This window comes from Lichenostomus cassidix, chromosome 1 (assembly GCF_008360975.1).
Source record: "Lichenostomus cassidix isolate B80296 chromosome 1, HeHo_3.0, whole genome shotgun sequence".
NCBI lineage: Eukaryota > Metazoa > Chordata > Aves > Passeriformes > Meliphagidae > Lichenostomus > Lichenostomus cassidix.
The window spans coordinates 14,227,114-14,254,396 of NC_139479.1; the positions used below are offsets into that span (position 1 = coordinate 14,227,114).

The 27,283-nt window shown below is 41.3% G+C and overlaps 2 long non-coding RNA genes across 5 annotated transcripts in view; both read right to left on the minus strand.

Moving 5' to 3' along the window:
• Nucleotides 1–224: 224 nt before the first annotated feature.
• LOC146444231 (uncharacterized) lies at nt 225–11,309 on the minus strand. The gene is made up of 5 exons (XR_014849771.1): nt 9,195–11,309; nt 7,257–7,374; nt 4,245–4,351; nt 3,853–3,925; nt 225–527 (listed from the first exon to the last, which is right to left on the minus strand). It is a non-coding gene; the product is annotated as an uncharacterized LOC146444231 (long non-coding RNA).
• A 40-nt stretch (nt 11,310–11,349) lies between these two features.
• The window catches only part of LOC146444232 (uncharacterized), a 62,364-nt gene continuing 46,430 nt past the window's right edge, over nt 11,350–27,283 (minus strand). For 2 of the 4 annotated variants that reach the window (XR_014849765.1, XR_014849764.1), the window contains 2 exons: nt 17,695–17,863; nt 11,350–15,738 (listed from right to left, as the gene is read on the minus strand). This is a non-coding gene — a long non-coding RNA (uncharacterized LOC146444232). The remainder of the gene's footprint in view (nt 15,739–17,694; nt 17,864–27,283) is intronic. The other 2 variants (XR_014849766.1, XR_014849767.1) reach the window with 2 other exon arrangements.

A 27,283-nucleotide genomic window follows, 5' to 3' on the forward strand; every position in this document is an offset into this window, starting at 1 on the left:
TGACAAATGTACTCTGTAAACAAAACAAAAAAATATAAATGCCCTTAAATGGCTTATCTATTTCAGAATGATCATTGCTAATTTTAAATAAACCAATGAGAGGATGCAGCTATGTAAAACATGTTTTGTTACATTTGAAACAATTGCTAAGCCATTATTGTCTCTATTTTCAATTACAGATCAACATTCAGGTAGTGCTGAAATATTCATCATTACATTTTTTCTTAAGCTAATTTAACTTTGAAATTATTTTTAAAATGAAAGCTCCTTTAAGAAATGTGAAAGAAGATGTGTGTAACTTTGGGGGGTTTAAATAAATACAGAAGCCCATACCATGGTCTGTTTTTATAGTAAAATTTTATTTGGGCATTTTTTTTTAAGATTACTGTTATTCAGATTAAAACTTGCTCTTATATCTGCAAGTTGGCATGATGATTCATTCCATGAGCAAGCCAACACCTTTTACAAAGTCAACAAGATCTCCAATTGCGTGCCAGTTCCAGGCGGACTTTTAGACTGGTAACCATCTCCTCTATAAGGAACAAGAAAATAAGAAGTAATCTTACTTATACTGCCACAAAAATGCTAAGGTGCTGAATAAAGAATTCACAGAATTCACAGAATCACATAATGGGTAAGGTTGGGAGGCACCACTGGAAATCACCCAGCCCAACCTCCCTGCTCAAGCAGGGTCCCCTCGAGTACATGGTTGAGTCCAGGCAACTTTTTAATATCTTCACCTGCAAATCCAGTCAGGAAGTTACTGACCAGCTGGTCAATTTCCATTCTGGCTGTCTCAAATTCAACCTTGCTGTTCCATTTCTACAACAGAAATTTTAATTTGGGAGAGTTCAGAAACTGTATTTGGCAATGCAAATTATTCTTCCAAAGGACAAGATACAAGATTGAGTTAACTGCCCCAGAAACAGATTTGAAAATTTCTATGTTCAGAATATCAAGAATAAGAATAAATTATATTTAATTGTGTTTACAATTCTATGTTTGAAATGCATACCCTTTCTGTAAAGAATTTTGGTTTTACCATTTTCTTCTCTGTAAAAAACACATTTAAAAAAGCCCCATTGTAAATGTTCCCATCAGCAATAAATTTCTTCTTAGTATAGCTCAAATCAATACCATGACTTTTCTGCAACAGATTTGGGGACTCAAAACAGCAGTAAGTGGGCCACATGCAACTACTAAAAATGTCACACTTAGTTAACATTTCATTGCAAGCATTGAGATACGCAGCAGGAATAACTATAACCACAGTGGAGAATGGAAAAATGATGGACAACTTCCTCTAGCTTAAGGAAAGCATCAGGAGAAGCTTCAAATGGAAAGGAAATTAAAATCAAAGAATTACTCATAATTCATAAAAATTACTCATAAATAGTCCTACACAGAAAGAGTAGGGTTAAAAAAATCTTGTCATAGGACTTAGCGGGGGGCATCCACCACAGATTTGGGGATCATGACCTGGGAGAATGCTAAGAGTTCCTGTGTAAAATGAAGATTTAATGTAGCCATGGGAGCTATCACCAGTCAAGAGTGACCTCATTTCATTTCAGAGTGGGTGTTCTTGCAAAATTCTGGTAATTTTTTTCCAGAATTAATCAATTTTAAGATAGTTCTACTTATTACCCTGTCTGTGCTATTACCTTGTTACCAAACTGCAAGTGTGATAAAGCTCCAGAGTCTACAAGGTGCTCCAAGAAGAGTAGGGGCTCAAAAAAGAACTGAGTGCAGCACAAGAAAGGAGACTTTTGGGAAAAGCAGGGGAGCTGATGCTCCAAGCTCTGAAGTCATGGAAAAGAAACTTTCCATGGATCAGAGATTACTTCGCAGAAATTGCCGCAACCCAGGAAGCTACTGAGCTGTCTGAAACCTGATGGAAACAAGAATCCAACTGCAGTGACAGTGGCAGGAGATGTAATTACAGACCTTTATTCCATCTCTAGTCACCTTCAGCTTTCATTATTTGAGGAGAAAAGATGCTAAGTATTCTAATGTATGCTATTATAAAATCTGATGTCTTTTTGATTTATAATCTTGTGGAACTTAGAGAATTCAAGGTAAGAAAAATTTTTAAACAAATCCACCTCAAATGTCTGGAGAACTGGTCAACTTCTCCAGTTACACCAGACATGGCACTACCAAAAGGCTCAGAGAATTTGAGTTCCTTCAATAGCACTGCCTTTGGTGTCACACACCAAACAGATGTCTCACCAGCCATTCAGTTCAGGACACAGCCTGGTTAAACACCAGTCACGAAATACACGCAGGAGGACACAACCTACAGTAAGTGTACAGAATTTCTATCAGGGCAAAATATCCTAGGTAGATATTCTTCACCGTCATATTGCTCAAACTAAGAAAAAAAACCCCACTTTTTCTGCTACTTTCCCAGTCAGCAATGCTATGAGTAGCTGTAGCAGCACCTTCTGGAAGAAAGAAAATCAGATAAAAGTGAGCCAGCAAGAAGAAAAGTTTAGAATCATACAGTAGCTAACTTGATTTCATCAATTGCCTTACGAGGCTAAGAAAGAGATCTGGCATGTGGCCTATGCTGCAGAGACTGCAGTGGCATGCATCCAATTATATAAATCTGGCATCCAAGTTTCTCTCCTCTCTGCTCCTCATCCCGCAGCTAAATCTGTAATAGATGATGATCCCTCTCTTTCTCTTCTCATATAGAAGCACAAGTGAGGGATGGGGTCTACTGCACAATTGAATGAGCTGGCACTGCTTTGAGAGTGCAGAAGGGCATGCCTTTTGAAATATCTGGCTGTTAACCAAAGGTTAACATCTCTCTGTAGCTAATGTCATTACAAGCCAGTGGTATTTCAGAGAAGAAAACATAAACATCTCCAAACGCTCTTCTAATAAATAAATTATGGTCCAAGAGTAAGAAAAATTTAAAAAACAACAACAAAACCAAAAAACCAACCAGAAGTGAAGAGGCTGGAAAGAAAACAGATGTAACGGGTGCCAACTATGAAAATTAACTCAAGTGCCTATAAAATAGGTAGAAATCAAACACACAGATGATCTCACATTACCCTTAGCTTTTCTCAATGCCTTTTGCTGTTGCAATTTTGACAGCTCTTGATTTACACACGTTTGCTGCTCACCTAAAAGAAGGCACAAAAGAGAGTTATTCTCTAATTGCTGACTCCTTAGATGGCTGTGTCATTTGCATTTCACACAAGAAACAGTTTGACAAAACCCTGCACACAGTCAAGTCCCACATACTTGTCTCTACCCAGTGTCACAAATGTGCAGGCCTTGCATCAGCACTGCTTCTGGCAGTGCCCACACAAAGCAGCACATGAGTGCTATTAAAAGACACATGTATTATTCAGTGGGACACTGCCCAAACTTCACCCACTAAACTGAGCAAAACGAGCACAGAAAATGCACAGGTCAGACCAGAGCATTCTTATGAGTGCTCATATACAGAGAGAACCAGGCAGTGTAGTTTATTGTTTGAATAACCTTGTATAGAAAGTGAGAAAGAGACCCATCTAATATACCATGCACTCATGGTATTTCTGTAATCCACTGGCCCACTTATAAAGGGTCTTATGAACTGTCAGATCTTGTACTCTTACTTTTTTCCTCCCAGTTATTTTTTACGTTCTTTCTCTGAGCCTTAGATTCAGACACCATCAAGAAAAACAGAAAAGGATGTTCAAACAAATTAGCCAGCTGAGATCTGATGGGAAGCTAAAGGGTCTGGACACCAATTTTCAGTAAATGACCCTACAAATACCAGCTGGGGGTCTCAGGATCCTCTTACAGCCAAGTACATAACTGTGCCAAGAGGAAAGACAATACCTGTGAGCAGACACTCACCACACTTGGCAGTGTAGAACTGAGCAGAGCTGAGCATCTTTGCACAGACTGTCCTCCACACTGGCACCTGTGCAGGCCACAACATAGAGTCACAACATACTGTGGGAACATGCAGCTGTACTCTTCTCCTTAGCCTCAGTTTCAGTATTTTTGGGAAAACAGTGGGAGATTAGGAAGGAGGACTCTAAACACACACAAGAACTGTCAGCTGGGGTGTCAAAACTACATATATCATACTAATTGTTGTTTGGCCATGTGTGCTGAACAAGAAGAATATCTGTGTTTAGATAACACAGACCTGTGATAGACTTAGAGGCACCACATCAAACATGCTTGAGATTCCTGCCTCGGTGTGGGAAAGACCAAAGCACAGTGGTAAATTACACCTGTAGGGATCCCAGAAGGGCAGGTTAGGTGATCATCCAGCATGGACAGTGCTCTGTGGTGCATCCTTGCCTGCATGCCTCTGGTCAGGTGCTGCTTTGGGGATCCTCTGGTTGGGAAGGTAATAAAAATTGATTTATTCTTTGCATTTCATCCATGGTTTTGCATTTCTTCCTGTGGCCTGCCTGTGCCAGCTCACACAGTATTTCAATTTGCTGTGGGTTTGAGCTGTTTCATAAGCTTTGAAGCTAACACATGCTTCACAAGTCAGATATTGGGGACTGCTACTCTGTAGGGACTCTCTGTATAGGGAGAGGACAAGGACATAGAAACCAGCTAGTCCTGTATCTGAAGAAGGAATCACAGACTGTATCCTGGCACTCCAGACTCACTCAACAAATAAATAATACCCAAACTGCTTTCCAGGAAAATCAGTGCTTGTGCACAAGCAGTCACTTCCCAACATTTGTTACATATATAGCATGTATTTCTTTAAACTACCAAAATATAGGCAAAGTGATTCATTCCATCTTTTCACTGAAAGCCTGACTACTACAATTTTTTTAAAGTCCTTTGCAAGATAATTCTCACATAATTCTCTGTGCAGTTCTCTATAGTCCTTAGATCTACATCTTCTTCAGTCTCAGTCTCTTGATCTCAGCATAAACATTTTTCTCTATTTATTTGCCTCATGTTTGTTTTCTTTGACACTGCTGAGTGCAGGCTATCAGCCATCTATTATAATCTTACTGTGTTGAGAAGAAAACTGGTAAAAAGGTTTCATTATTGCACTCCCTGAAGCAGTTGCTTTTGCTTCTGGTCTTCTACAAACTTAGTTGTATTAACACTGCGTTATGAAAGACACCAGATGGACAATACTGGAAAAACCACATCCTTGTTTTCAACAATACATGCCTTAGGTCATCACTGCTCTTCCTCCCTATATGAGGAAACATTATTGCATTTCTTAGAAAAAGTCTACAAGGTGTAGCATGTGGAAGTTTTCCCAGATTCTATAAGCAGACAATTACATCAAACTGCAAAACAGTTTCCAAAATAAAGGTGTTTCATACTGCAAGCTAATACCAGTGGGATGGAGAAGTCTGCTGTAAATATGTCAAAGCTCTAGGTTTCTTCTCACTTCACTCAGCAGCCCTCATTCTGTTTAGACAGACGTCTTGTGTTTATTATTTGTCATATGTTAAATGTTGTTGTTTTTTTTCCATAGGAAAGACGTAAGGTTTTTTTCAAGACGAAACTGTGAAAGCTTCTTGCTAATTTTCTCTGGATCTTGAAATGAAGGATAAGAAATGGGATTAAAGCAAGAGATTAGTAACATTAACAAATAAAATGAGAGAGCCATCCTCGTATTTATGGAGAAAATTCCCTTTGCCCTGTATTCTGTTTACTGCATGTCTTTTGGCACAACTGCTGTTATCTCAAGCTGACATACTATAGTTTAAATGCATGAAACAGTGAGAGAAATAGTGAAATAGGTCTGATACCTGGCTGACATGATTCCAGTGGGTTTTCCCCAGTAGACAAGAGTAAGGATAGTAAAGTGACAGTACAGGTTAAAACAAAAAAAAAAAAAAGCCCTCAAGAAGTCAAGTTAAAATCAGTTGCTGAAAGCTGAATTTCTCTCCAAGTTTCTGGCACCTGGGAACAGGGAATTTCTCATCTGAGCACTCAAGTGCAGCATTTTCTGTTCAATAGTGTCCTCTAGTGACGGGGAAAGACTTTTCAAACAGGAGTTGAACATTTTTCAACGGGTAAAAATGAGGTGGAAGAAAGTCTTGAAACTACATGAGCCAATTTGTTAATGATCTTACTGCCACCATGGGAGTTTTATGTTAATGTACACCTCTGCTGCACTGCAACTAAAAAGATGCCTTGTTGTTGCAGCTGGTCCTGAAATCCAAGCTGAAAATTGCCATTCAAGTCTAGGGCATGGCACTGTAAGGCAGGCTCACCTGAATGGGATGCATCCTGTAGCTGCATAAATTTTTTTCATTCTACAACTGCTACCTCTACCATGGTAAAAAATGTCTCTGATTCTGTCAGAGAAGATAATGACTGATACTGCATTGTAGCTAAATTCTTGCATCTTTCCTCAGGCAGCCTTTAGGTCTACAGAAAGGTGTGCATCCTCTAAACTCCATGATCAATACTATAACTTACTATGTCAGCTGAGAAGTCTAAAGTAATCTTTCAAAATTTAAGGAACTTTATTAGTCATTTTATAATGTAGCCATAACAGTCAACTTTTTTTTCCTTTTGCTTATACTGTATTTTTTGAATTGTCATGAGAAGAATAAACTAAAACACCAAAAAGTAATGCAGATTTTCACATGTTTTTATAGACAACGGAAAATGGAAATCATTAATCTGGCTTTGCTGAAATCTATATTGGCAAGTCTGGCCTTTTTTTTCTCATGTTGTGTCCCTTTACACATATTATTCAAGCACATGGAAGAGTGCATAGACATGAAACACTAGACTTATTTTAGAGCAGCTATTTTCTAGCCAGTTTTATACAAAACAGATGAAACTCTGGAAATTAGAGGTAATTAAAATGTTACCCTTATTTAAATGCCCTCCCTCCTGATACTTTGTGCTGCTCTGAAACACACATTTCCTACTCTTAATTCCCTTTCATCTGTGTCATAGAAACAAACCTTTACTCTGAAGTTTATTTCTTAAAGTGAAAAGTCTCACCCTCTTTACCAAGCTGGCTGACATTTTAAAGAGTTTAATGCTGAACCAGGAAAAGATAATTCTTATTTTTCCCTCTTAACTAACACAGTTAGCCAATTTCAGATCTGCTGAAAGGTTATGGAAAACCAGTAGAAACGTCACTAAGGCTTTTAGTGTTCTTTGTCAAGGACAACCTGGCTGTGCTCCACCACTGAGAGGACAGAGAGACACACAGGGTGGTGGCATGAAGTCATTTCTAGTTTCTCCAGTCAGGGTCAGTGGAATCTGACTGCAGCACCATCCGTGACAGAGCTCACCTTCCTTGGAGCAGCTTGCAGGTGAGATCTCGAAATGTCAGTGTAAATACACACCGAGTCCCATCAGAATACAGCTGGTGCCAGCTGGGAAACTCAACACCAAGCACTGCAAACACACCTGCAGAGAAACACACGTGAAAGCATCTCCAGATGAATCCAAGCCCTGTGGAAGTGGGCAGCTCTGCCAGGAAGGTGGGCAGCTCTTCCACAAGGTCATTTCCCCCTTCAGACTGAACCCACTACAGTTTTACTGAGCACCCAGGCCAATTTCACAGGATTTGTTTTCCTCTTCCTTGGCATTGTCAGTGCATGTCCCCAGCTGAAACCAGTCCTGATACATAAAAACACCCAAAAATGACATAAAATTCTTGTCAGGAACTGTAGTAATAGGACGAGTAATGGGTACCAATTGAAAGAGGAGAAATTTAGGTTACATGTTAGGAAGAAATTCTTTACTGTGTGGGTGGTGAGACACTGAACAGGTTGCCCAGGGAGGTTGTGGATAGTCCAATAGAGGCAGTGCTCAAGGCCAGGCTGGATAAGGGGGCACCGATGGGGAGGGAAGAAGGGGGCAATTTCCTGGTGCTGTTCGCATTTCCACTGTGCTAGCTTTGAACGTTAATTTTCTCAAACCGGTCTAGACGCTTTTTCTTTCCCTACCTTTGCATGGTGCGAGGAAACACAGCGGCCAAATGGCGGCCGCGCGGCTGGGGCCTGCAGCGCCATCTGCCGGCGGACACGGGCAGCACGGCGGGGCGCTGAGGGCGGGAGGGGTCGGGGAGAGCCGGGCGGGGTCGGGGAGAGCCGGGCGGGATCGGGGGGTCCTGGGCGGGATCGGGGAGAGCCGGGCGGGATCGGGGAGAGCCGGGCGGGGTCGGGGGGTCCCGGGCAGGGTCGGGGGGTGCCCGGGTGGTGCCCGGGTGGTGCCCGGGTGGTGGTGTCGGGGAGAGCCGGGCGGGGTCGGGGAGAGGCGGGTGGAGGCCGCGGGCACTCCGCGCCGCTGGTGCGGAAAGAGCCGCCAAACGCCGCCATGGTTTCCAGCTCCGCGGCTGCCCCCAGCGCCTTGCCCGCTGCAGAAGGGCTGGCACGGGCAGGAAAGCCAGCGGGTAGCAGGCTTTGTCTGGGCAGCGCTGCAGAAGGGCTCAGCCCTTGTCTCCAGCGTGTTTCTCACAGTGTTGCTGCCATACACCTTTCCATACATCTCTTTTCCCCTCCCCTGTGTGTAATCAGAGGGTGCGGGAGGATGAGCAGGCAGGGATGTGGAGGGTGCCGGGGTAAGAGCAAGCAGCCGGGACGGGGAGGGCACGAGTGACCGTGTGTGCAAGGGGGTTGTGACAACAGGAGGCAGCTTGTCAGTCCACAGGGAAGATTGCAAGGGAGGACAGGGAAGAGAAAACCCCACAGTCTTTTTCTGTGTACTGTTTCCTTCTCCAGATGAAATCCAAACCCTCATCAACCTAAAACTGAAACCCTTCTAAACCTGCGTAGTTCTTCTCTACCATCCTTACCCCCAAATCTCAGAGAGAATCTCCTCCTCCTCCGAGAAAATCTTCTCATTCCACCACAACAGTGAACTGAATTTTCACATCCTCTATTCAGTTCCCCCATAATTTTCTCATATATTTTCCATCAGAAACCAGCCTGGTGTGGCTTTTCACTCGTTAACTGATTTCTTCACAGGGAGCATTGCACAAAAGAAACGAGCACAATCTTGGCAAAGTGCTTTCTAAACCAAAGTGACTTAGAGTTTTCCAGTTTTGGCTTTAAGGATTCACAGTTCTGAGGTGGAAGCCTGTGTACCTTTTTCCTGACATCGCTATTTCTACAAGTGGTTCATACATATTATCTTACACATGTCTACAGGTAGTTCCACCTACTCAAAGAAGTCAAATCATAAAAATCAGATTTTGATCCCGTTTTGCCATGTGCTTTTCGTACCTTAGATGGAGTGATCCTATGGGTTGATTCTAAGTGTCTTGAGTCTCTGCCTCTTCATTACTTCAACACAGTTCTCAAGTAATACAGGTCTGGTATTAAACTGACCCTGTCCATATCATACTGGGTTGTTGGGTTTTCATTTTTTTTCAACAGCCCTATTTGCAACAAGAAATACGAGACAATGGATGGACAGCTAAAGAAAAAGTGAAATGGAAGTTATAAAAGAAAATTAAGTTCCACATTTGGTACTGACATAACATGTTTTGTAACCTATCATTTCACAAAAACAACCTGTTGATGGGGATCACAGTACCTGGTTTTCCCACATTCCTCCTTGTTGTTTCATAATTTTACCATAACCAATCCAACTTCTTCTATTTCTGCACTAACCATAGCCTCCCATGCAAATGAGATTCATTTTAATAATAGTAAGGTGCAGACTTTGATAAAGTCAGAGAATCTGCAAGAAGACATACAGGAGTCCCCTTCAACTTCCAGAAAATATCCAGCTGCTGGCACACAGAGCAGATTGTTAACAGTGTGATATCCCTCTGCTCTGCTGGGTAGGCATGTGCTCAGCACCATGTGCAGAGGAGACTCCTTCCCCTCTGTATCCACTCAATGCAAGTGAGCACTGCACTCATTCTTGCTTGCTTTTCACTTTGCATTGATAACATTGGCTATATATGATGCAAAGATGAAATTCAGAATGTCTAGGATTTGCTGCTATTTCCAGTTGAAATGTGGTTACACAATAAAGGATTCAAGATTAATCTGCTTGAAATGCTAGAGATGCTAAGTGACAAGAAGCTGGGAACAATGATTTGGAAATGGCAGCTCAATTATGCAGTTTGGAGAAAAACAAGCAAAGACTGAAATTGAGATTAAATGCCTTTAATTCATTCTATTTTGAACTGAAATTTGGATATCATTTCCTTTCTGGTGAACAGCTAGTCTCATCTGCAAATAGTCTGCTGCTGTCTAAAGAGCAGTCTGAAGGCAGTTAACAAAGGAGATGAAGCAGTCTGTGCTTCAGAGGCTTTAGGCAGTTGCAGGAGAGAGACAGGAAGGAAAGAACACTCTCCCTGAGAGATTCTCCACATAGATTTGGCCAAATGAGCACATCCAAAGGTTCCCATGAAGCAGGGGTTAACTGAGAATTTCTTTGTACAGGAAAGAGGCCATGGTTCACGAATAGTCACAATGAATAACCATGTCAGATCAGCTCCCTCTACACACTTGAGAGGATGAGGCTTAGTTCATAGAGTGTCTTCTTAGTTTGCCCTGTCTGTAAGGTTCGGCCTGAACAGCATTGACTTTTTGAGCTTTGCCAAGGCTGCCCTCAAGAGGAGATTGATATTTCACACATGTAAGCATCTGAGTGCAGGCCACCTATGTAGCCTGCCTGTACTTGGATGGTTTGGGCAGCCAGCTCTAGGTGATCCTGTTTGAGCAGAGACCTTGGACTAGATCACTTCCAGTTATGCTTTCCAACCTCAACCATCCTGTGGTTCTGTGAAGGACTGTTTTATTTTATACCTCATGCACAAATTACAGAATCACAGAATCACATACTGGGTGAGGTTGGAAGGGACCACAGTGGGGTCATCTGGTCCAACCTCCCTGCTCAAGAAGGGCCATCCCAGAGCACTTGGCACAGGATTGTATCCAGACAGTTCTTGTAGATCTCCAGTGAGGGAGATTCCACACCCTCTCTGGGAAATCTGTTCTTGTGCTTGATCACCTGAACAGGAAAGAAGTTCTTTCTCATGTTCATGTGGAACTTCCCATGCATCAGTTTCTGCCTGTTGCCTCTTGTCCTGTTGCTGGGCGCCACTGAGAAGATCCTGGCTCCATTCTCTTGACACCCTCCCTTCAGGTACTTACTGTAGTGTGTTGACCCTGGCTGGATGCCAGGCACCCACTAGAGCCACTCTTTCACTCCCCTCCACAGATGGACAGGGGAGAGAAATGTTCATGAGCTGAGATAAGGACTGGAAGAGATTGCTCAGCAAATACTGTTATGGGCAAAACAGGCTTGAATTAGAGATATTAAGTGAATTCATTGCTAACAAAATTAGAGCAGGATGAAGACAAGTAAAACAAGACCTTAAAAAACACCTTCCCCCTCCCCCACCCCTCCCTTCTTCCCAGCTCTACCTCCTATCCCAGCAGAGCATGGAGACAGGAAATCAGGATTATGGTCAGTTCATCACACATTGTTTCTACCACTGCTCAGGGAGAGGAGTCCTACCCCTGCTCTGCAATTACAACTGCGCAATAACTTTTTTTTAGTTCTCCTTCTTAAGAATGTTGTCACAGAGGTGCTACCATCATTTCGAATTGGCCCAGCTTCTTCCAGTGGCACGTCTGTCTTAGAGCCACCAGGGATTGGTTCATAACATTTTACTTTCTGACAAAAATAACCATCTCAGGATGTCCTAAATTTTGTATATTTTATCCCATTGACAAACAAGCCAGCCATCTTCTCCCCAGGAAGAGCTTACTTCTCTAATGTAAGATAGAAAGTATTTTCCTCTTCTTTTAAGATAGCCTAGAATAGGAGCAGTTTATTACAGTGCCTCAGGGCATGGAGAAGTAGTACCTCAGTGGTTTAATTTTAAGGAGCTGCCAAAAATGGCAACATGTCAATGACTAGCTGAGGTATTCCTAATAAATCCATTACCTTGACACAACAGCAAATCTAGATGTACGTCATTTCACAAATGGAGAAACTGAAGCACAGGAAAACCCATTAGTGATGTGTAATCAATGAGTCAGACTAAAGAAAAGGAAAGGAAGGATATCAGGAAAATCTATATGGCTGAAAACAGTGAAAGAACAAAGAGATGTGAAAACTTTGGCTGAAAGGCTTATGGTGATCTTAATGTGTATTTACCCATTTAAATGCACAAAAATGGCACACTTAGGGCTGAAAAGTTTTGTGCCTGCATTTTTAACTGACTGGAAAGAAGTGATTCTGTTTTTCTTGAGTCATTCCTAAATTACTTTGTTTGGATATAGGGGGAGGACACAAACAAACGAACAAACAGAAAATAGCTCACAAAACTCATAAATTCATTGATGTAGGATAGCATCTACACATACATTTAGCTGTTCTTGGTTCTTAGCTAAATTCACTGAGAATGGTCCTGATTTTTGTTCCTGTTTTCTTCTGTTCCTTCCTACATAAATGCAGTCAGATTTTTAACCCTTGGAGTTCTACATGTTCCAGCAGTAACATGGATCTAAGACTTCTCTTTATAACATTCTCATGCATTTCAGATAAAGTGTACATAATCAGTATCCAGTCAGAATTCCCCATCTGCAGGTGCCAGTAGCAGCATGTAGCCATCGTTTTACGCAGAATGAAATGGGTCATAGGAAGCCATAGAGACATACACCATACTCAGCAAGGAACAAATTGAAGGCATCAGCAAGAAGGCCATGAATAAGGAGGAAAACAAACTGATACCTCTTGGAGTCTTTTTTTTTTAAATCAGAAAGATAAAGGACTTATGACACAGGAGCACAGGAATATAATGAAAATATTTTTTCACATGTAGGAGGTAGACTGTGGAGCTAAAAAAAGAAAATTATATGGGAGACAGACAAGCAGTAAAGCTGCATGAAAAACAGTGTTCTCCTTGTGTGAAAATTCCTAAGACTTGGCAGTTTCCCTTACTAAATCACAATAAGTCAAAATCTAAAAAGTATTCATAAATGAAGCAAACGCAAAAAAAAAAACAAAGTCTAAACAAAGAGATTCTGTTTTGATCATTTTGAAGGTCATGTTTTTAGAAGTGGCTTGATTTCATAAAGGAAAAATTAGTTGTCAAAAAGAAACTGGATTTGTTTATTTTTTTCACAATAGTAAAGAAAGATGCCAAGGTTCACATAAAAATGAGACTAAACCTATCTCACAGACAGACTTTTCTAAAAAGCAGAGTTTTGTATGAGAAAAACAGCCACTGAAAATTCTGAAGTAGCCATAGCAATCTAGTAACCTCTCCCACATCTCAGGCTATAGTAAGGAGCTGTTATGAACCAGTAGACAGAACTTTTTTTCTATGGGTGCTCTCTCTTTTCTATTTTAACCACAACACATTTATTGTATGTTTTGAAGGCATTTCTGGACATTCACATGCGTGAAAGAGAGGAAAGAAGAGGTGGAATTTACTCTTTTTCCTTTCAAATCTGGCATCAATGAAATGAAATCTAGTAAAAAGGTATTTCAACTTCAGTAGCAACTCAGATTGCTATAGTGGTTATGGTAACAAAAAAATAAACCAACCTGGAGCCAAAGTAAAAAAATCAACTGGCACCATCTAGTACTTGAGAGACACAGACTCTTTAAATGCTGGTGGTCTCTGTTCTTCTTAGTTTCAATATGAACAATGACTGACTTACCCTACAGCTTGAGTATATTCGATGTGTGGATAATTGTCTCATAAAACAGTTTCATCACCATCATGATGTCTTTGTTCTAGTGTACCCAGAATAAACAGTATTCAGAAGAAAATACTGGACTACTCATTAAACTTTCAATCTACTTCATGTAATAATGAAATTCCTACAAGAAAAACATATTTGTCTTCATTGAAAGTGTTCATCAGCAAGGAGCAGACAGTAGCTGAAATGCAATTTGCAATAAAAGAATCAAAGTGGTTAATTAGGGTATACATCAACCCTTTAGGGGATGTAATGAAGGAACATGTGGAGCAAACTAATAAAAAAATCCTAGGTTGATGCATATAACTCCCGTTAAATTTTAAAGCTAAACATGAAATATAGGGAACTGTAGTTAAAATTGCATTAGCAATTCAAACTACCATTACAAACTGTAGCCCAGCTGCCTACAAGAGGCAGGAAGGATTTCCATTTGCATTGTCAGATTTTCTATAGAGGTTAGGGAAAAAAAAGTGACCTTTCTTGTGGTCATCAGAAATGGTCAACAATTCAACAGATTGGTTATTCTAATTCTTATAAGCAGAAGGCAGTCTGAGAACATAGTAGCAGGATGGCAATTCAAAGCCAGCAGGGTACAGAATAAACTACCCAGAATGACAGAAATGGAATAAAATGTGTCATCTAACCTGGTCTTCTTCTGTGAGAAGGTGACCGCCTTCGGGGATGAGAGAAAGGATGTGGATATTGTCTATGTAGATTTCAGTAAAGCTTTTGACACCATTTCCCACAACATATCCATGGAGCAGCTGGCTGTTCATGGCTTGGATGGGTGTGCTCTTCACCAGGTGGAAACAGGGCTGGATTGCTGGGTGCATAGAGTGGTGGGGAATGGACCTAATCCAGCTGGTGGCCTAATCTAGCAGTGTTCCCCAGGGCTCAGGGCTGGGGCCTGTCCAATACCTTTACTGGTGATCTGAATGAGGGGACTGAAGGCACCCTCAGTCAGTTTGCAAACAACCCCAAGCTGGCTGGGAGTGTTGATCTGCTGGAGGGTGGAAGGCTCTGCAGAGGGACCTGGACAGGCTGGATTGATGGGCTGAGGCCAATTGTATGAGGTGCAACAAGGCCAAGTGCTGAGACCTGTGCTTGGGTCACAGCACCCCAGGCAGTGCTACAGGCCTGGGGAGGAGTGGCTGGAAAGCAGCCTGGTGGGAAAGAATCTGGGGGTGCTGGTTGACAGCAGCTGAACATGAGCCAGCTATGCCCAGGTGGCCACAAAGGCCAGTGGCATCCTGGCCTGGATCAGCAATAATGTGGCCAGCAGGACCAGGGCAGTGATTGTCCCCATGTACTCGGCACTGGTGAGGTCAGTTTTGGGCCCCTCACTAGAACGTCTTTCAACATTGAAGTGCTGGAACATTTCCAAGGGCAACAAAGCCACGGAAAAGTCTGGAGCACAAGTCTTATGAGAAGTGGCTGAGCGAGCTGTGATTGTCTAACCTGGGGAAAAAGGAGGCTGGGAGGGGTGGTGGGCAGATCTTCACTAAGGTGGTTGTAGCAAGGTGGGGTCAGTCTCTCAGCTAGTTTTAAAAGCAACAAGTGATAGGACAAGAGGAAACGTCCTAAAATTGCACCAGGGGAGGTTGAGATTGGATCTTAGGAACAATTTCGTCACTGAAAGGGTTGTCAAACATTGGAACAGGCTTCCCAGTTAAGTGGTTGAGTCCTCCTGCTGGAGGTATTTAAAAAAACATGTAGTTGTGGCACTTCGGGACATGGTTTTGTGGTGGACTTGGCGTTGTTGGGCTAATGGTTGAACTCCATGATTTTCAACCAAAATAATTTTATGTTTCTATGTCCCATATTTTGCTTATTTATGGCTAAATCTAAAGCTACATTAATGATTCCTTTAACTTCTGTAGCATTTCTAACCCAAGCATTTAGAGACAAGGACTGATAAAATATTGTGCTATAGGGTCATAAAACAAAAAGTCACACTATTTAGATGTTTTAGTCCAGAGCCCTTCTGTTGTAGTGCATGATGTAACAAGCATTTACCCAAGACAGCCCACAGATGTACCTGTTTGCACAACATGACACAAGCTGAAGGCGGTAGCAGAAGATCAAAAGTCACCTGCAACACGTCACAAGAACAAAACGATGAAATGCCTGTGTTGCCTTAAGATGTAGGTGACACCCTTCTGTTACCCAAGAAAGCATAAACCATATTCAACAATCCCTGACCTTCTGACCTGGGAAAACTTCCTCCTGCTTTCAGATCTAGTGATTAATGTAATCCTGACTCCATAAATGCAGTATGTCAGCCAGACACTTCCCAACATCCTGCCTTGGAACCACATCAGAAAGCTGACTTGCATTTCCAGGGAAAAGGAGGGGAGCGTCTCCATAGCTGTGCCCTGACGTACCAGATCGCTGTGGTGCAAATGGAATGCAAACAAACAGCAATGCCACAACCTTCCAGAACATCTGATGCTTCACTTGCTAACTCTTATAATTACATTAACCTTCCTTGCAACTACCTCATACTGATGCCTCAGTGCTATTTTATGGTCAGAAAAAACCCTCAGGTGTCTTTTTGCCACCACTTCCAATTATGGTCTAAAGTTTACTGCAGAAGTTTCCATTGGAAGTCCCTAAGAGCATGTCTTTGAACAATGCACCCTCCCATCTCTATCCTTTTCATAACATAATGTTGTTTCCATTTTTATTGTTTCAGGGGAGAAGAGCATCTGTTTCTTTCTCACTACTGATGGAGCTATGCTTTTACTGTCAAGAGCAATTGGTTTTGGTCTCTGTGGGCTCCACAAGCACACAGCTTTCCCTTACTGCAGGGATGTGAATGGATATTGTGTCCTGTAGTGTTTTCACTACCTCAAGCCGACAGCTCCCTGCACACAGCAAACTGTAGTAAGTGGAGAGAAACAACAGAAGAGTGAAAAGAAATCAGAAACAAATTGTTTATAGAATAAGTGGGATTAGTTTGGGGGGTTTTCTTAAAATTATTACTCTGTGACTATTCCTCATTAAGTTTCGCAAAGTCCACATTAAATTTTCCAAGCTCAAGATGCAGCACATTGTAGCCATTCATGGAGGGGTTAAAATCAGACAAAATGTAGTAATTTCTTTTCACAGCATGGTGTATTGCCATCTTGTGGCTGGTTTATCTATACCCTGCTGAAAATGTGAATAAAATAAGTGCACTTTTCTTTTTGAAATCTTATGTAAGCATAACCATTTAAGAAATATAAGAGAGGTTGATCACAAGTGAATGAAGTTTCAGATAAGCTGACAAAAGGCTCAGATAAACTCAGTACCATTCCATCAAACTATTTCTCTTTTATGTGTGGCTGCTGTTTTTCTCAACTGTAACCTGTGTATTCATTGCCTCACTGATGTCCTTCTTTCTCATTTTTTGTGTTATGTTTAATTAAATGCAGTTCAGTGACATTTTTTCTTATTTTTGCCTTTTAATATATCTTGTATTTGATTCTGAAAATAAAATCTCCTCTAATGAGATTCTGTGAAATTGTTGAAGTAAATTCAGCTGGAACTTTGATGCGACTAATGAGTAAAATAATTAGCTAAGAAATTAGCATCAACAAAATGCAAACAGAAAAGCTGTATCACAACAGAAGTGTATTAGTTACATGTTTATATGTCCTGCTCAATAGAATTATTTTTTCCTTAGGTGTATCTCCAGAATACCCACATAGTAAACATCTGCACAGAAAATTAAATACAGTAAAGGGAAGGGATCTCTGCTCAGTAATATACATGAGCCCAAGACTTGTCTTCCTGAACAGGAATAGATTTGGGCTAGCACTTAATGCTTTCCTGGATTAATACCCATAAAGAGATCTGTGTTGATTATGAAACTGTCCTGCTTTGGTGACAGTGAGAAGAATAAATCACAAAGTGACTCTGAGTGGTTTCGTCATTCCTTTGATCTCACTCTCTTTCGTAAAGATGTAAATCAGATATGACAAAATCAAGAGAAAAAACAGTGGAATCAACTGAGGTTACACTGGTAATAGATAAACATTAAAATAAGATAATCGCTCTCAGTTACCATTTAACAATCTCCTGTAGAAAATCTGTATTTTGAAGCCTTTCACAATTATTCTTATGCTGCCTGGCTTTGAGTGCTCAATACTTAAGGAACCTGAAGTTCCTTCAGTCTGAAGAAGGTGACACCCTCATTTGACCTGCTGCTTCCAAAGGAGGCTGAAGCAACTTCCCTGCAAGACAATTGTGAACAATTGCATACCTTCAGTGTAAGGGGATTTCTGGGGGAAAAAATTTAAAAAAAAAAAATTTAAAAATGTAAAAATTAAAATTAACCAAAACACACCCCGCCCCAATCCAACCACACATCTTACCAGCTCCCCCTTTTCTGTGGTCCACTCCACAGTTGTGGGCAACTGTTCCCTAGCAGAAACAAGAAGGATCAATTTTCACAGGCTTCCACATGGGAAAGATTAACAGATAGATGGCAGAACATGACCCTGGCATCAACTACTGTTTCCATTGATAAATGTTGACACCAGCATGTACTTCCTAGAGCAGTCCTTAGGCAGTCTTGCAGCTGCAGCACACAAAGCTCATCTAAGCAAAAGATCATCCAGAAAAATATTGCTGATCTTCACAGGAAGCAGAGATGAATCACTTCCTTTTCATGGTACTCTGCCCCCCATTTTGCTTTTAGGGGAGAGTGGAGCAGAGAAACAAACACAATGTACATTTGCTGGGAAGGAGAGAAAAAACATGGAACTGATTTCCAGCTGCAGTTTCTCATTCAACTGTGTCACTTATAGCAGTTTAAGCAATCCCAGGCCTCTTTCCTCACACCCTCTTCTCCATCTTTGTGCTGCAAATGCAAGTGGTTTTGCCCCAAACTCTAACAAACAACTGTTTTGTCTGAAAAATAACCTGCCAAAAATGAATTTGGCTACTTTCAGTTGTACCTGGTCCCTTATGTAATTCATTGGTCACCTACATGGGCAGTAGAAGAGAGAGGACAGGTAATGCTGCAGCAATTAGCCATGGGAACAGTGAGTGGGTAGCAGGTAGAACCTGCTTTCTTTCATGCTGAGCTCCTGAAATGCACATCAAGTTTCATCTACAGAGTTCTTCTTCCTTTTTCAGAAAGCATTACTATTTTCAGAAAGCATTAAGCCTTCAGAAAGCTGTCTCTTGTAGAGCTCAGACCAATTAGGACCATGCTTGTACTGCAATTTGGGCAATACAGAGATAGAGAGAAAATACCTATACATAAATAGGAATTTTGAAGCTACCTTGGCACTTTTCTCTAATGGATTTGAGCATCTGTTTTGGTGTGTAACTATACTTATGTAACAATTCCCAGGGCACTAACTCTATTGCCTTAACACAGCAAATCCAGGTCCTTCCATGCTAAAAATTCAAGTCCCACAGGATTGCCAGTTCTCCCTAGATAAGCAATTAATTCAGCAGGTAGCAGCAGTAGACACCAACATGCCTACACAGTGGGTTGTGTTATACATAACCAATCTCTACATTTCACTCTCAGCACTTAAGATGATGAGAAGGGGAGGTGAAGCAGTTGGCTGGACTGAATTAACTTGTCTGTGTTCCAGGTGAGCCCTTGATTGCTGGTGTTAATAAAACATGCAGTAGAAGGTGGCCCTGAAATCCTAGCTTTACTTATTTTTTGATAGTCTGCAAATAGAAAGGCCTTGCTCTAGGCATGGAGAAGACACAGCAGCCTCAAAAATGAGCTGAACTATGCTTCATACTTTTTTTCAACTATGCTGTGAAATCTGAACCAATTGGCAAAATGGATCAGCCACTAGAATTGAAGACAACATGGCTGGGGCCCTGCAGTTATGTTCAGTTTAGCTATGAGTTGTGCTGGCAGGCATTATGTATTTAAGGTCCAATATAAGACGACACTTGGCATTTCCTAGAAGCTGATAGCTGCAGGTAGTGGCAGAGCAACTGCTTGTGATGCAGCAGTAGTGTCAGTGCTGCTATTCGTAATACAGGGTGACTGCAAGTGCCCAGAGGTTTGTTCCTGTTCAGTTTCTGCATTTCTGCTTTGTAATTAGAGCAAACACTCCTCCCTAGATAACTGCAGGTACGATGTCCCCTGGCTTTCTCCAGGAGCTGCAGGAAGCCCCAGTTGAAGTGTCTTGGGACACATAGGAATTGCCATCAGTGACAGAAGGTGGCAATGAAAGGGAAATGTGAATTTGAAGTGCATCTTTTACAGATGTCTCATTGGAAATAATGTGCCTTCACCTGGAGTTACTGATTCCTATCCAGACAGGTAACCACTACATACCATGTCTGGATAATATAAATGCCTTTTTTGATAAATTAAACCCTTGAGCATTGTTTTTGGTGGTGGTGTTTTTTTACTTTGAACTGTATTAAAGGAAAAGAGGGTATTGATTGGATCTGGCAGGTGGTAAAGCAATTTATCCAGGTTGCAACCTCTTCAAATCCAGCCAATTTCAGCTTTCCTATTTTAAAAGCATTAACCATTTGCTCCGTGACTGGCAGTCAGGGAAGAGACAACCAGGGACTGCAACGAAATTACTTTACTTCTTGGGAGGCAAGCAGAAGGAGACGAGGGTTTTAATAATGACTTCAGAGTTGTTACCACGTCATCTCTGATGCATATATGAAGTTAAGCACCTTGGAAAATGGTGTACATATCTTCTGTAGAATGCTCTCTCAAGAAAATTGCCTACACTGAAATCAGACCTGGAAAGCATCCAAATCACTTAGACTGGGAGAGGAAATATCATCTAAGGTATATAGGAAAAAAAGCACCTAAATAAGAGGCTTCCAAATCGTTCTTGAAAAGCAATGCTACTGGAAAACAGGGAAGTGGATCATAGACTGCCATCTCAAGGTTTTCATTAAAAGTAAACTAGAGATCATGGAAGCATTTCTTGGGAATCAGAGAATATGTGTTAGTATTACTGTTAAAACCTTAAAGCTGAAAATAATTTACAATTATGGGCATTTATAATGCTTAACTTATATGTAACACTTTGTAGAAACAATGAAACTGATATTAGGTGCATTAACCTGAGCATCTGAAATGCCCTTGCAACGCCTCCTGAATTCAGTGGGGGTTTCCTGAGCTTCTTCAAACATTACTTCAACCATGACAAGAAAATCCTGAAAACAGCAGAATATTTTATATATAAAGGTTGTTGAATCATGAAGAGCAGAAGACAGGCATCACAGTGTTTTGTGCTTAAGTGCAGAAATTCACATTCTCAAGATCAAGTCTGGCAAGGCAACTGTAAAACTCTGTTGCTTATAACAAACTCAGCTGATATTTCCAAGGAAAAGTTCTTATTTTCTCAACATTTTCTTGAGGTGTACTGTGTGCTAAGGTTATGCTGATAAAATGGTTGCATAACAGATGCAGATTTGCTTTTGGTACATTGGAAGGCAAGAAGTGACAACATGCTAATTCCCACAAAGATTTTGCACCCAAATGATGTTTGTCACTTTTTACTCCATATCCTTCGTCCCACCACTCCTGCCTAGATGATGGATTGGACTTGACTCCTGCTCCAGTGATGTGTGTGATGGCTCTAGCTGCAGCATAGAAGACTCCATAAGCACCTGTCACTTTTCTTACGTTAGGGTTGCAAAATAAAAGGTGTAACCTTTCCAAAAACCAAAATGACTATGTTATGTGGCCTTGATTGTCATTCAGTGTGAGAAGAACTCCATTATGATCTATAATTATAATTATTGTACTTTGTTTATAATAAACAGAGCTGCGAAATACAAGGGTAGCTTTACATTATTCATCTGCTTCTTGAAACAACACTTACTGCTGCTGGAATTCCATGTTTATCACGTCCCACAGGCTGCCAAGCCTAATCTGCCCTACTTTGAAAGAAATTATAAATTCAAATTGGTTTATGCCAGTCCTGACAACTTCACCAGGAATCTCAAAGCCCATGTGGTTGGCAGCATCACCAGGGAAGAGAGGTTTTGAAAGTTTGGAATAGGAATTGAGTGAACAGGGATGCAGGTACTAGATAATGCAGAAAGGACACCCATCCTTCCTCTGCTAAATGTTAATGGAAGGGGGGAAGCATGGGAAGGATGATAATCACTGGAGACTGCAGATCTGATTCTGAAGAGATAAATGGATTTTGATTAAATATCAGGATGCCTTTTTCTCTTTTTTTTTCAGCTTACTGTTCAACACAGGATGACCCTTTGGGTCCAATCCCGAACTCTGCTGAAGACTGCCATCAATTCAGTAGACTCATATGACACATTCTAAATTACTTTATTCCCTTCAGAAGAATGCAGCCAATAAGAACAAAGAACAAAGAACACTTTTTGACACCTTGGTAAAGTCATGAGTATCTCTAGTCACACTCGAATGCAGCTGCTTGAGACCGTATGTCCATTTCATTTTAGCAAAACAAATTGATTTCCTGAATGCAGTAAGAAGAGGTTAAGACTCTGTTCCAAACCTGCATGCTAATACCAGGCAAAGAAAAATCCATGTCTCTGTAGACAAAAATATAAACAAAAGAAGAATTGAGGGTGTTTTTAATCACATCATTAAGCTGTCCTAATTATATCATTATAATGTAAACAACATTTATAGAGTAAGCAATTGAGGACAGTCAGATCTGAAGCCTTTCCACTCTGTCCAGCCACAATCAGGGAGAAAAGTTAAGCTTATGACCTAACTCCCCTCAAAATATCATGATCCACCACGCAGTTATCCCATTAGAAAACTGCATTTCTCTCCTCAGATTTCTAGAGTTTCTCACCTTAGTTTTTAACAAACTACACCTTGCGGAAAGGAATAAGTCTGGGTCTTTTGTATTTACTTCAGCCTTTAAATGCCCAGGACTGTGCGTAGTGATGGTGGGAGGAGAGAGAGAGGAAAGTTCATCCTGCAGTCCTTGGGAAGTAATCCTGCAGTTGCTTTGCAGCACACCCCCAGCAGCCCATGTTGCTCAGAGCTCTCTGTGCCCAACGTGCAGATGTGGTGGTTTTGATTGGCCCAAAACATCAGCAAAGTGTTTTTAACATCTAGGAGAAATTTGGGCCCCTCAGAAGCTGTTCTAGTAGGCCTAGGGAGGTGTCTGAGGGGTGGGGTGTGGCACAAAGATGGCTCCTGTGTGTCCTGAGTGCAAGTTCTGGAAGTTTTTACATCAAGTCCAGCAGAGCCAATCTCTGATGGCTCTGAAGGTGATGGACATGCTGCGGCCAAGTTTGGGCCAATTGGAGGTGCTGGTTACGCCTCTGTGAAAACATATTTAAGAAAAAGTCAAAACAAAGCAGGCGCACTTCTTTCACTTTGTAGTTGGAGGAGGAGGAGGTGCAGGTGAAAATATGTGAGGGAGAACAGCATGGAGAGTGCCAAGGTCAGTGAAGAAGGGGGGAGAAAGAGGTGCTCCAGTGCTTCCGGCACCAGAGCTGAAACTTTCTGCTAGCTGTGGTGGAAGCTATGGGGGAGCCAGAAATTCCTCCTGCAGCCCATGGAGTCCATAAGGATACAGAAATACACCCACAGCTCTCTCCAGAGGAGGAGGTGGATGCCTGGAAAAGACTGTGAACCAGTGGGAGTCTCATCTAAGAGTTAAAACTGCAAAAGGCCTTGACTGAGAGAGATAGGCCTTGCTCCTGGCATGGAAGCAGCCTGGCCTCAGCTCGGGAGAGTCTGCACAGCACCTTATGGACAAAAGACTCATGTTGCAGCAAAAACTTGGGCGGGATGTTGCTCATGAGATTGGACCCACGCCAAAGAAGTTCCTAGAGGACTGTCTCTCGTGGGAAGGACCCCTGGCTAAGTAGAGAACCTCTTTTCCTGATTGGACTGACCAGAAGACCCCTCAACCTGCCCCCTGTCTGTGTTGCTGTTTGCAAAGAGGGAAAAGGGGGGGGGTGAGTGCAGAGACTGCTTCTTAAGAGGGTGGGGGTGAGAGCAGAAAACTGTCTGAAGAGAGAGAGAAACAAGTAGAGATAAAGAGTAGAAGAATTGTGGTGATGAGTAAATTTGAGAATCTGCTCTGTGGACTGAAAAGAGACCCCACACCCTGCCCCCCCCCCACCTGGCTTGTGGATTGTAGAGGAGGAAAGGGGGTGAATACTATAGGTTTGTAAGAGGGAAGGGGAGTGAACAAAATAATGTATGAAAAGCATATTTTCGCCTTGCATTTATCCTCCAATTCTGTTAGGTAATTAAACACTTTTTGCAACTTTAAGCTTGAAGCCTGTTTGCCCTTTTTTGTGCGTCCTCCTGGCAGGGTCCTGTCTCAAACCCACGACACAGATCATTTCAACCAAATCCATTGGTTTTGAGATGACACTTAAGTAGGCCTCTAACCCAGAACACACCTCAGCTAAAGCTAAGACCTCTGCGTTTGCACTAATGTTGAACTAAAAAGAGCAATAAATTACACCTGTTTCGCCAGATCAAAAGTTTTTCCCATGCTAGAAATCTGCATTACTACATCTTGGTGGCCTTTCAGTGGAATTCTTTGCCATCCATTATGCCAGGCTTACATCCAAGGAAATTGACAACTCTCTGCTACTCAGCTGAGACTTCCAACCCCATGGTACAGACATGCTCCATGGTGTAGATCTGCTCCATAGTGTTTCATTTTGGCCATTCCTGAGTCTCTTCTCACACTTAGAAACACAAAAACTGCAACACTGCATCAGGTGAAATGCCAGTTTAGCCGAGAACAAGGACTCAACAGCACTTATTATCCAGTATTTCAGGAAACAGAAGTATCCCTTGATATAATAGAAGTACAGTGATAAAATAAATGCAACTTTCCAGCAATTGGCTGTTTAGGATCTGATATTTGGGAATTTTTACTGGACCACAATGTTTAATACTCAAAAAGTTGTACCTTTTTATTTCATATAATATCTACTTTTTAATCCTTTTGGCCTTTTCTTACGAAGAGTTCCATGACTTAACTTTGGATATTATAAAAAATACTTTCTTTTGTGTTTTGGGGTTTTTTTTCTTAATTCAGTGCTGATAATTTTATTGAATGTCTCCTCAGCCCCAAGAACAAAAAAAATGTGTGTAAGAATCCCCAGTTCAGCTTCTCTCAACCATTTATAGTTCCACAGGCTTGTATCATATTAGCTTTTCATCCATCTCTTTTCCAGACTGGAGAGCTGCAGTCTGTCTTTGCTGTGTCTTTGATCACCTTGCAGCCCTTCTCTAGCTCATCCGCAGCTTTCTTATACCTGCCTTGAGGCTGCTGGGGAAGAACTGTACGCTCCTTCAAGCTGTGGAAGCACTGTAAAGTTATGCAGTGACACAAGAACATTTTCTGGGTCTACTCCATCCTTTTCTCAATAATTCGTAGTGTTTCATCTATTCTTTTGACCTCCCCTGAGCATGGATCAGATATTTCCAGAAATCTATTCACAGTCACTCCAAAGTTTATTTCCTGGATATTAATAGCTAATTTAGAGCCTGTTAATATCTATGAATAGTTTGAGTTATTTTCATTCCATTTGCATTACTTTGCACTTACGAGCATTAATTTTCATTTGACATTTTATTATCTAGTTACACAGTATTATGAGATTCTGCTACAGCTCTTTGCAGCCAGCTTTAGATTAGACTGTTCTGAATAATTTGGTATCAGATGCAATCATCTCAATGCAGTGTTTATCCGCTTTTCCAGCTCTTTCCAGCTTCATACTTTCCATTCTCTATACCACACACAGATTTTTCTAGAACATGGTCATCGCCCCCTTCTCAGTCCTTTTCTAGGCTTCCTCCTCAGAACACCATGAAAAAAATGATGCTCCTGAATCTCCCATTCAGTTAGCACATCTACAACAGGCTGTCTGTGTGGGATTCATCCCACCTAACTTTAGATGGTGACATCTATTTCAGAGCCAAGTTCTCTCTATAATCAAATAGAGAGGAAATAGGCAGTGCTACAGGGAAGTGATCCAGCTCTAATGTAAATGTCTAAAATGCATCAGATGATTCATGTCCTAAAAGTGTTTATGCCTCCTCATTGACTCCAAGGGAGTCTACAGTGAGTGGAACAGATGCAGATTATCTACGTCAGAGGCAGAGACATCATAAATTAGGTGAGAAGAATCCTGCTTTTCCCACGCAGATCTCACTGGGCTGCAGCCACATAATTTTTCTAATGGACTGAAAATCCAAGAATGTCAGACCTGGAATAGGGGAGGACTGAGCTTAGCAGAAGTTCTACAGAGCAGCATCTTCGTGATTTCCCACACAGGGAAATGCCACCCCTTTGCCCTCTATGCCATATGGCAAGTAGCCACATGTAGCCAGGATCTGGTCCAGCTGGATGCAGACTTCCTAGAACAGAGAGGGCATAGCTCTGCATGGGCAATATTTCACATGCCCTGTCCCCCATTCCTACATTATCCTGGCTTCAGAATACCATAATATCCCCACAGTTATTATCAGAATGTTTTGGCTTTGGCTCTTTCCTTGGAAAGTTTGATTTGCATCACTGCATCATTTCTGTAGCATCGTGTCTTCCACAGAAAGAACAAGCTTATAATGGATATGTGGACTTCAATTTCTCTGCCCCATCTTACTCCATTCCAAATCACCTGTCACAGAAATCAAGAGTCATGCCTGGCAGGGCATTATTCACTTACAGCTTTCAGACTGTTGCCTCCAGAAGTTAATGGTAAAAGCTACATTTCTGAACAAGCAATGTTTCCACAGCAGTCCACTGAGGTAGCTAATGTAATCCTGAGACATTTGGTAAAGTTACCTCTGAGATCTGCTTTACAGGCAATAATAGAGAGGAAAAGTGCTGAACTCAGGATGTAAAAAAAAAAGAAAGAAAGAAAATATTCTAAAAAATCTGATTCCTTTTCCATTATGCAATATTCACCGGGGTACAAATATCCAGGGAGCATCTTGTTCTAAAGCTTTAAAATGTTACTGCAAATTAATGTGCACTGGCTAGTACCCTTAAGCAACTCAACTACTCTGGAAACATAGCTATTTTTACTGTGGAAAAATACTTTTTCCTCTGTCAAGGAAATATTCACAAAACACAGCCTATTAAAAGTCTTTAAAAATAGAATTATTTCTTTTATCTCCAATTAGACTACAAGGCAATCTTCTGACCCTAGCTTGGATCAAATACTGTCTGAGATGAGAGCAGTGAAGCAATAAGATAAAGTACCTAGAGAATACTACTGCTAACCTTAGGAGAAATGGAAATATTGAAGATGGTAACAGCACAATCTTTTATTAATTTTTATTTATTATAAGCTTCTTCACTACAGCTGGAAGTGGAGGAACCATGTCCTCTCTAGAGAGAAATCACTGGATGTGGTGTTTGGCTTGGAATTCTTGCCCAGAGACTGGTGAGTAATGCCAACCCAGGAATGGCAAAGGAGTGCAGCTATTCTCCCAAAAGAAAACTTGAACCAAGAGAGAAGACAGCAAAGGATTATTTAAGACTATTCCATGATGAAAAGGACAGAATGTCATTATTCTAATTACCTAATTTTTAATCTAGTTTATAACACAAACATCTAGTACATTTTTCCACATGAGGAATGGGAGAGACTTTGCAAAATCTGTTATATACTCCCAGAAACTATCAGAGCAATGAGATGGAAAGTACTGGAATGCAGTG